At 41.6% G+C, this 10,257-nt stretch overlaps 1 pseudogene; it reads right to left on the bottom strand.

Moving 5' to 3' along the window:
• Positions 1-4,217: 4,217 nt before the first annotated feature.
• On the bottom strand, positions 4,218-4,318 carry LOC141589518 (small nucleolar RNA R71; annotated as a pseudogene).
• Positions 4,319-10,257: the final 5,939 nt, after the last annotated feature.

The following is a 10,257-nucleotide window of genomic DNA, read 5'->3' as shown; positions in this document are numbered from 1 at the left end:
TGGAGGAAGGGTAGAGCACGGTAAGGTAACAGGCGTGGAACCACAGATCTTCCACGTCCTCGCGCTCCCCTTCGCCTTTGGGAACCAGGGCGAAGTCGGCCATGGCATCCAGTCAAGGTGAGCCATCTCATCGGTGCACCGAGTCCGGCTCGGTGGGGTAAAGGTGGCGGGCAATCCTAGTCACCACCCGCCGCAGACAACGGGTCTTGACCCGAGTCCCAATTCCGTTCAATGCCGAGCTACTAGATAGGCAATGTTTAGAAACAAACGGGGTACCGTAGTCAATGTTGAGGTACCATGAGAATCGCTAGCTCGGTGTTGGTCACGTTATTGGGCTCGGGCGCCCAAAAATGGTCTCTCCTAACGACGCAAGTAGTAATGGGGCGCGGGTAAGTGAACATGAGCTCCCTTCCGTGCCCGGAAGGGGTGTGAGTAAGTGCAGCCCAAAGTGGCTGAAGGAGGTCTCGAGGTGGGGCGGTGGGACCGTCACTAATTAGTCCCAAAACCTGCCCAAACCTGGCCAAAGTCCAGTGGTGCGACTCATTGCGGAGTCGAAAGTGAATGCAGGAACTGGAGTGGTCAGCATGGTAAGAGTCGGTGTCAAAAGAATAGGAGCTAAAAAACTCGTAAGTAGAGGTACGAATAGTAGCCTCCTGCATGGTGATCAGACCCGACATACCCGTCCCGTTCAACAAACTACAGACCTCCTCATAAATGCCTAAGGTCTCTAGGTCAGTCCGCGCAAGGAAACGGGTGGGGGAGAGAGGGCAACGAAGTAAAGTGGCTAACCGTTTCCGGTGAGCCTCTGAAGTGAAACGTACCGTGGGCATCTTCGGTAAAGGTGTAAGAGCGCTCTCTCCCGTAACAACGACCTCGGAAGGGAAGTGATGGCTAATCGGCTAGCCTGCGATGTGGCCTCGGTGGCGGCATACCAGGTCGGGAAGCGGGGGGTGAATCCGCAATCCAGCAGAGAGAAGGGCCTGGTAGGGGTAACGGCTGGTGTAGCCTGAACTGAGCTCCCGGCTGAGCTGGCTGCGGTGTAAACTGTCCCTGCAGCTGAAACAAGGAGAGCTGGTGCTGCAGTAGTGACCAAGGCGGAGCTAGTGGCAACAGCAGGGACCACTGGCTCGCTCACGGATGGACTGGAAGATGAACTCGCAGAAGGAAGAGAACTAGCATCCATCCTGCAATCAAATAAAGGGCTTAATAAGAAAGAATGGCTGCTAACCGTGGCTAAAATGAAGCGTTAGCCAGCATGTGACAACGAATAACGGCCCTATTAGTCGAAAAAAATCGACTTCCAGAATGCAAAACCCAACAATTCCTCAAAAAATTCGAAATACAGCATGTGAGTGGTGGTGATATGATAAAATAATGACTGCTAAAGGGGCTAATACAGCATGAAAACCAAACATGGGAGCATGTATGACTCCTAGCAGTCGAAGACTTCTACTCACAGCACGGGATTTCCCAGTGATTCACAGCGTGTAATGGCGATAGGGGACGGAAAAGAAGATAACGGCAGCAACAAGTAATCAAGAACTGCAGTTAGACATAGCATGGCAGCATAAAACCGTCTGACAGTCGACAAATTTCGACTTACAGGAACCCTAATCGCGGAAATCGCGCAAAATTCGAATTTAAACATGTAACAACAGCGAGGAATTGCGAAAAGATCATCAACAAGCTAATTAAAGGCATATAAACACGATTAAGTCGAAACAAAATCGACTAGACATGGATTTTCGAACCCTAATTCAAATCACCTCAAGAATTTCGAATTAAATGAAGTGAAAATGCAAAGAGTGTGTGATGTGACCATAATTGGCGCATATTTAGCCCCCGAATTACCATTGTTTCCATGCTTTTTAGTGCCTATTTGGGTCATTTCTTATCTTTAGTTCTTTGTTTTGCATATTCTTTGAGATTTTGATCCCTTGGTAGGAAAGGAGTAAGAATCTTGCATTTTCATGGCAAAACGGGGCTAAATTGATTGTATTCAATGACCAAGCATCAAGGAGAGACAAGACTAGAAGGCCTTTGTACATATCATTAGTAGAAGAGCATTGTTGAGAAAGGATCCTTGAGTCCCCAAGGAAATCCCCAAGGAATTTATGAAGAAAAGGGAAGAAAAGAAGAAGAATTGAAGCTGACCAACAATCCGAACGGATTGTACCAAATCCGCTCGTCCGTCCAGCCCAATCCGAGCGTCCCACCATGGAATCCGCTCGGATTCCCCCAGCACAATCTGAGCGTCCCTCTCTTGAATCCGCTCGGATTCCTCAGCCCAGATCCGGCCGTCCCGACTCCAATCCGCACGGATTTTAGTACAGCACGTTTTTCATTCTTCAAGCTACGAAAAGAGAAGCCCTTCTCTCAGAAAATACCGGATTCTCCTTGCTCAACTTAAAAAGTGTAATTACTAGTTTAGCCCTTAGTTAACCCTAATGCATCCTCCCTAATTTTCACTATAAATACCCCATTAGGCTAATTAGAGGAGCATGTTCTTCTTATCAATATTTAGAGTAGTTAATATCAATCAAATCTCTCTTCAATATTGTAATCAAGTATTAATCAAGTTTTAATCTAAGTTTTAGTTCTTTAATCTCTCTCTTGTTCTTCCTTTATTTTGGGTAATTGAAGATTATTTGGGTTATTATTGGGAGATTGACAACCTCTCAATCTAGGATTCAAGTACTTCTATTATTCTTGCTTTATTATTGGAATCATTAGTAGGTATAATCTCTTAATCCCTTTTTAATTATTGTTAATTACTTTCATTTATTCATCATGTTTCATTATGTTAGTATGATTGACAACCTTTCTAGCATGATCAATATGATAATGAGTGAGTAGTCTCTTAGCTAGGGTTTAATGGGTGATTAGGGGAAACCAACATGGGGAATGATTCATGCTTAAATTAATATGTTTTCATATCTTATTTGCTTGCTTGTTTTGATCTTAATACATGCACATGTTATATTTGATGAAATGCTAAGCCTATGAATCCTTGCATTTACTATCATCTTCTATCCTTTCAACTTGACTTGTAAGACATAACCCAACTCGAGTCTTGTTAGACCATGCATGTGTTGAGTAGGAAAGATTAAGTCGACTTGTAGGTGTTGTACAATCTAATCGATTCGGCTCCGGGACCCAAACATTCCTAGGATTGTAAGATATAACCCAACTCAATCCATCACAACAATAATTGCTTGCTTATAATTTGAGAACATGTTTGTATGATCATATCCCATGATTCCCCTATGAACCCATGACACCCTAGTGCTTTTAATCAATTGTTTACACCCCTTATTTTATTCATCTTGCTTGTTTATTTTCATTGTTATTTTAGTTTAGTAACCTTCTACATCAACCCAATTTGTGACACCCCTTAGACACTACTAGTTACAATAGAATTCTCATTTCAATACCCGTCCCTTGGGATCCGACCTTTACTTGCCTCTTTACTAATTGTAGAGTTGTTTGTGGAGTATAAATTGTGTTTTGTATCGACCATTGACCAACGACCACATATGCTTAATTGTGAACACGAAATGGCCTCGATCAAAAATGGCGCCGTTGCCGGGGACGGTGTTTAATTGATTTAAGATTTCTTTTATTGTTATTAGTTGTGTCTTTTTCACCTTGGGGAAGTAAAACTCCTCAAGGTTTGTTCTAATTGTTTTCGAGTTGTTTGATATTTTGCATGTCTAGAAGGTTACAAAGAGATTTGTTACCTTTTGACCGTGAAATCGAAAGAACCTTGACGAATAATAGGAGACTTGTTAGGAGGAATTTGGGAGGTGTTGGTGAAGTTGTTCAACCCACTAGTGAGTTTGTCAATCCTTTCGCAATAGAAGGAGAAGAGAACCCATTAAACAATATCCCACAAAATCCACCTACAATGCCTAATTTCTCGTCACACTCTATACCCACCGAGGAGGACCTACCAAATGGTACTCCTACACCGCAACATCTCACCGGTAATTTTATTGCCAAGTCCGCCTTCATCCAACTAGTTGAGAGGAGCCAATTCGGGGGAATGCCTACTGAGGACCCTCATTCTCATATGGAAACCTTTTGCGATTATTATGAAGCTATCTCTCAAACGGGCGTGACTCAAGACCAAATAAGATGGGTCTTATTTCCTTTTTCGTTAATCGGCACCGCAAAGCAATGGTTGAAGGGCCTTGATAAGGCCACCCTTGGAATAGATTCTTGGAAGAAGTTAGCTCTAGCAAAGGGATGAAGAATCTTTGTATGAAGCTTGGGAGCGGTTCAAAGGTATTTGTCGCTCATGTCCTCACCATGGACTTAGCGAATGGTTTTTAGTGCAACAATTTTGGAATGGTTTATATGAAGATTCAAGGAACATTCTCAATATGGGATCAAATGGAATGTTCACCGAAGTTGATGACAATCAAACATGGAACAAGATTGAGGAAATGGCGGTCCATAATTCACAATATAGTAGGCCTCGCAAGGCTACTAGAGGAGGAAAGTATGAAGTGGACTCCGTTACTCAATTGGGTTCTCAACTTAGTGCTCACATTGACACAATCAACTTGAAGTTTGAACAAGCTATGGCTAGACTTGAGGAAAACTCAAAAACATCAAAGCATCATGTTAATGCCATGACGGCATCCTCATCAATCCCAAGTGGGATATGTGAGAATTGTGGAACTTTGGGTCATGACTCAAGTGAGTGTAGGGGAACAACCGAACAAGTTAATGCTTTCCAAGCTTACAAAAGTGGTACCCCTTATTCAAATTTTTACAATGAAAACACCAAGTTCCATCCAAATCTCTCATACAAAAGCCAAAATGTTCAAAACCCTCAAACAACATACACCCCACCACCCATGAGAAATCAAAATCAAAGACCCTTTTACAATCAAAACCAAGGTTACCAAAATCAAAATCCATACAATCACCAAAATGACCAAGGTTTTGATGTTCAAAAAGCGGTCCTCCAAATGCAAAAGAATCAACAAGAATTTTTCACTCAAATGCAAAAAGATAGCCAAGCAAAAGACACCACCATCAACAACATTCTAGCTCACACCAAGATGTTGGAAACACAATTGACTCAACTAGCATCTTGAAGCTCACAAAGACAAAAGGGGCAATTACCACCACAAAGTAATCCCCCTAGACATGAAACGGTTAGTGCCATTCACTTGAGAAGTGGTACAAGATATGAAGCACCGAAGGAGCAAGTTGAGAATGAAGTTGTGGTGCAAAGCCCCAAAGAAGGGGAATCATCAAAAGAAGAAAGTTCAAAGAAAAATGAAGACAAGGCCAAAGAGAAGGAGCCCATTGTGATTAGACTTCCTTTTCCAAGTCGTCAAGCCAAACCCAAATTTGATGATCAACTTGGAAAATTCATGGAAATTGTGAAGAATTTAGAAGTCTCAATTCCTTTCACGGAATTAATCAATCACGTACCGGCCTATGCAAAGTACATGAAAGATATCCTCACAAAGAAGAAGTCGATCCGGAAACTTGAGACTATCGCCTTTACTAAGGTGAGTAGTGCAATACTTCAAGGGAGTTCACCTCCAAAGTTAAAGGATCCGGGAAGCTTCTCAATACCGTGTACCATTGGCGACACGACGATCAACAAAGCCTTATGTGATCTAGGGGCTAGTGTGAGTGTCATGCGGTACTCGGTAAGTAAAAGGTTGGGAATGGGAGAGCTTAAATGCACCAATATCACACTTCAAATGGCCGATAGATCGACGAAGACACCATTAGGGATATGGAAAGATGTCCCCGTGCGAATTGGGAAGTTTTTCATCCCGGTGGACTTTGTCATTGTTGATATGGAGGAAGATTCCAACATTCCAATCATCTTAGGAAGACCTTTCCTACACACCGCGGGTGCGGTGATTGATGTGAAACATGGAGAGCTCACTCTAGAAGTGGGAGATGAAAGCATAACTTTTAATCTTGACAAGACCATGAGAGCTCCTCGTTTGCATGAGCCATGTTTCATGATTGATCATTATAGCCGGAAAGATGAAAAGAAGAAATCGGAACTCCAATGGAGGAAGAAAATTGAAGATGCTCCATTCAAAGAGCAAGTGAATTGTGACAAGGAGAGCTTGCAAAGCTCATCAAAATCAACCAAGGAAGAAGAAGATGGCCTCATTGGCCAAGAGAAGAAATTGGGAGAGTTGTCTCCATCTAAGCAAGAGATTTTCAATGATCAACTCAATGAAGTTTGTGGTCTTTGGGACGACGAATTTGAAGGGATCTTTAATCCCTACATTGGGCATGCCATCGATCATGATCAACAACAAGGACCACGGTCTATTGAGGACCTCTACCATAACAATGAACAAGCTTTTGATTACTTCTTCAAGGTGTTGAGCAACATCAACAACACCTTGAACATGCCCCCTTGACATCTCATCAAGAATGAGAGTTTGGTGGAGTCCTCCCTAAACCACCACTTGTAAATATTTCTAACTCCCTAACTTACATTTCAATTCTTGTATTGCATTTTAGTCATTTTTGGATTTTATTTACTTTGATCAAAATAATTGTCATGTAAGAAAGAAGTGAGGGAGGGACTAACGATTTCAATTGATGTGTAGTGCTTTGCCTTAGTGTGGGGATGACAATTGCCTAGGCTATTCATGCCTTAGTAGTGCCCCCACAATGAAGAACACAAGATTTGAAAGAAAGAAAGAAAGAATGATAAGGGATTGCGTTTGTGCACGGGTGGAGCTGAACACGTGTACAACAGAGAAGAATCCGAGCGGATTCCTGAGAATCCGCCCGTCTGCAGCAAATCCGAGCGTTCTGCTGAGAAGACGCCCGTCTGAGCCGAGCTGAAATTGCAAATTTCTTGACAAAAGAATCCGAGCGGATTTCTGGAAAGACGCCCGTCTCACAGAATCCGTCCGTCTTTTATACAAGACGCCCGTCTTGCAGCTGAAGAAAACAAAGAAAAATCTCTGGACTGAAATCCGTCCGTCCTGCACAAAATCCGCCCGTCCCAACACAGAGAATCCGAGCGGATTCCCCAGAATCAGCCCGTCTCTAGGCGGGATTTTGAAAATTTTGAAGCTGCAGAATCCGCACGGATTGCGCCCAATCCGCACGGATTGTCCCTGCGTTCTGAAATTGTCGACTTCTTTATAACCCACCCCACCTTCATTCATTCATTCATTCATTCACAAACACTACCCACAACATCAAAACCCTCATCCTCTCCATCACAAAAACAAAAACCCTCAACAAAATCCACCAAAATCAAATCAAACCATCCTTCAAACAACAAATCAATCACTCCATCTTCAATAAAAATCAAAACCAAGAACAAATTCTTCAACCTTTGAGTCGATTTTTGATTTCATAAAGGCAAAGCCTTTCACCTTCAAATCGATTTGGGCATTCCACAAATTGAAGATTTTTGACTCTTTTCTTGGTTAGTTCATCAAATGGCAAGGACAAAGGGTGCAACAAAGGCAACAAAGGCACCAAAGGCAAAGGCTCTCTCTCAAAGGCAAAAAGCTCTCCAAACAAAGAAAGCTTTGGCAATGGTGGTATCAACACCAAACTTGGAAGTACAACAACAACAACAAACTTCTATGGGAGCATCACCTTCTACTCCGTGTCGATCAACTCTTGCATTATCCGGAGGTAACTTTTATTTCCGATACCCATAGAAAGACATTTGCCAAGTTTGCTATGAAATCAATTCAATCCACCAAATTCATATGTAAAGATGTTTTGGAGAAATTAGGTGTTCTTGAACAAACAAAAGCCTTTTTCAATGCCATGGGTTTGAAGAAATTGTTTGAAACAAAGGAAGTAACATACCCCTCCCTTGTCTTAGAATTCTTAAGTTTTTTAAAAGTGACAAAAGTTGAGAATAGGGAAAATCTTGAGTTTCGTCTAGCTAACACTAGTAGACGCATTACCTTTCCGGAATTGGGTGAAATTTTGGGTCTTAGCGATGAAGAGAAATATTATAAGCAATATGGGAAGTATGACCCCGAGCCTCTTTGGGAGGCAATCTCCGGGAAGAAATTTGATGATTTTCATGCTTGTCGTGCTCTTTTGGTCCACCATCCGGGCATAAGAGTATGGAACAAAGTTGTGGGAAATACCATAATTGCTAGGAAAGACACCAATCATTCACAAGACTTGATTTTATTCTCCTTGAATCGGCTTTGAATATTGGAAGAATTCATACCAAGCCTTACAATTCTTTGAGGCTATTGGTTGATAGATGGCTCCATGTTGATAGTGGGAAGAAGGGTACAACCGTTATTGTTAATGGCGGCCTAGTCACGGTCCTAGCCAAGCACTTTGATCCTAATTTCAATAAGGATAGCAAGTACAAGGCAAAGGAAGGTGGCCATCTTATTGATATGTCTATCATGATTAACAAGTTCAAGTGGGTTGCTCACAATCCCCTTGACACCAAGTATGGGTGGCTTACTAGTGAGGCTCGATCATTCACTCTACCCGCGAAGATTTGTCGTCTAAGTGTCCACCGGACCAACTATTTACTTCCCCTATCCGAAGAAGCCGAGTACATCATTCAACAACAAAAGGGTGATCATGAAACCCCCTCCTCTTCCATTGTTATACCGCCTTACCCCTTTGTGTATGAAGAGTTCAAACCGCAAGGAGTTGAAATTGGGAAAGACTATGTCACTCTTCTTATGCAAGCCATGCACAAGCAAGCTTATGAAGACCGGAAGAATGCATATTTGGCTCAATATCCTCCCCTCCTACATCTAGCTAGGCAAGGACTCCTTGATCCATCTTGTCCTTTGCCTAGTTGGGCGGATAAAGAAGCCTTGTTTCCGGGTGCATCTAGGGACGTGGTGGAAGACAATGAGGTTGTTGGAAATGGTGAAGAATTTGATGATAATATTGAGGAAGAAGCAAGTGGAGATGAAGAAAGAGATGGTGAAGATGATGATGAGCAAGATAATGAAGAAAGTGAAGAAGAAAGTGCCAAGGAAAGTGGCAATGTGACCACTTCTCATGAGGGAAGTGATGATGATGATGATAGCATGATGGAAGACTAGCCTTGGAGACTCCTACACTCCCATGGTTTGTCTATATCTCTTTGTATTTTATTTCATTTTTATCATTGTTGGTTTAGTCCTAGCAACATCAAAGGACTCACACCTCGGTACCATTGAGGTGTTCTTTATTGTTCCCATTTTTGAAAATCCAAAATGACAATCTAGTTTCATGCATAGCATAGTGTGTGCATGAACTATACCCATCCTTGACATTAGCAATAGTGTCTTATTTGGTTTGGGGAAGTTAATGCATACACAACGGGAGGTAATCTAAATTATCCTCTCCGTCATAACAAAAACCATGCATCATGTAGTATAGCTTAGCGTAGAATTGCATTTAGTATAGAAATCATGCATCATCTTTGCATAATTTCCATCATTTTGGCCATTGAGGACAATGCCCATATTAGTGTGGGGATGGGAATTCTAACACTTAACTTTTATTCAAAAACCCATAAAAATTGAAAAATTTCAAAAAAACAAAAAAATTGAAAAAAATTGAAAAAACAAAAAACAAGTTCATTTCCTTTGTATATATTGTCTTGTATACATTGTGTTTGTTTCATCCTTGTTCACTTTGATTGACTACGCCACATCCGAGACATGAGGATATTGAAGACCGCATGGTATGATCTTTCCAATCTCCTTTTTCCTCTTTATGTTAATGACTATGTGGCTTTATTTTGATTGATGCGGTAAAACAATGTGAACTTAGGATTGCATTTAGATTATATGGCATATTAGTTGGTAGAATCATTTGCATTAGGATGTATATATGTTAGTTGCATCATGGCATGTAGTTGCATGTTAGAAAATTTTGCGAAACCGTCTACTTGGGAAGCTTGACAAGTGTATATAGGCCCTAGTAGACGCTTTTTATTCTTAAGACTTTGCTTGTTAGAATGCTTGTAAAACACCCTAGGATGTGTCATGCTAGTATCCTTTGACCCATGGTTTAAGGCCGAGTCAAGAGTACCTTGTGGTGTGATAACTCCTTGGCTACCGTTTATTCCAAGGTGACCCTTGAAACCATGCATACTTCCATTATTCATCCATGTTCTACCATACATTTTTGTCATCAAAGGGAATGGGCACAAAAAGAAATCAATTTGAGTTCAAAGAAATGAAAAGTGAAAGAAAGTTTGCAAAAATGCATCAAATGAAAAGAGGAGCAAAAATAGAACTCCTAAGCTTCAAA

The sequence above is a fragment of the Silene latifolia genome, chromosome 6 (genome assembly GCF_048544455.1).
Source record: "Silene latifolia isolate original U9 population chromosome 6, ASM4854445v1, whole genome shotgun sequence".
NCBI classification, from domain to species: Eukaryota; Viridiplantae; Streptophyta; class Magnoliopsida; order Caryophyllales; family Caryophyllaceae; genus Silene; species Silene latifolia.
Note: the sequence above shows the minus strand (reverse complement) of the source record. Positions and strands in the feature narration are given on the sequence as shown.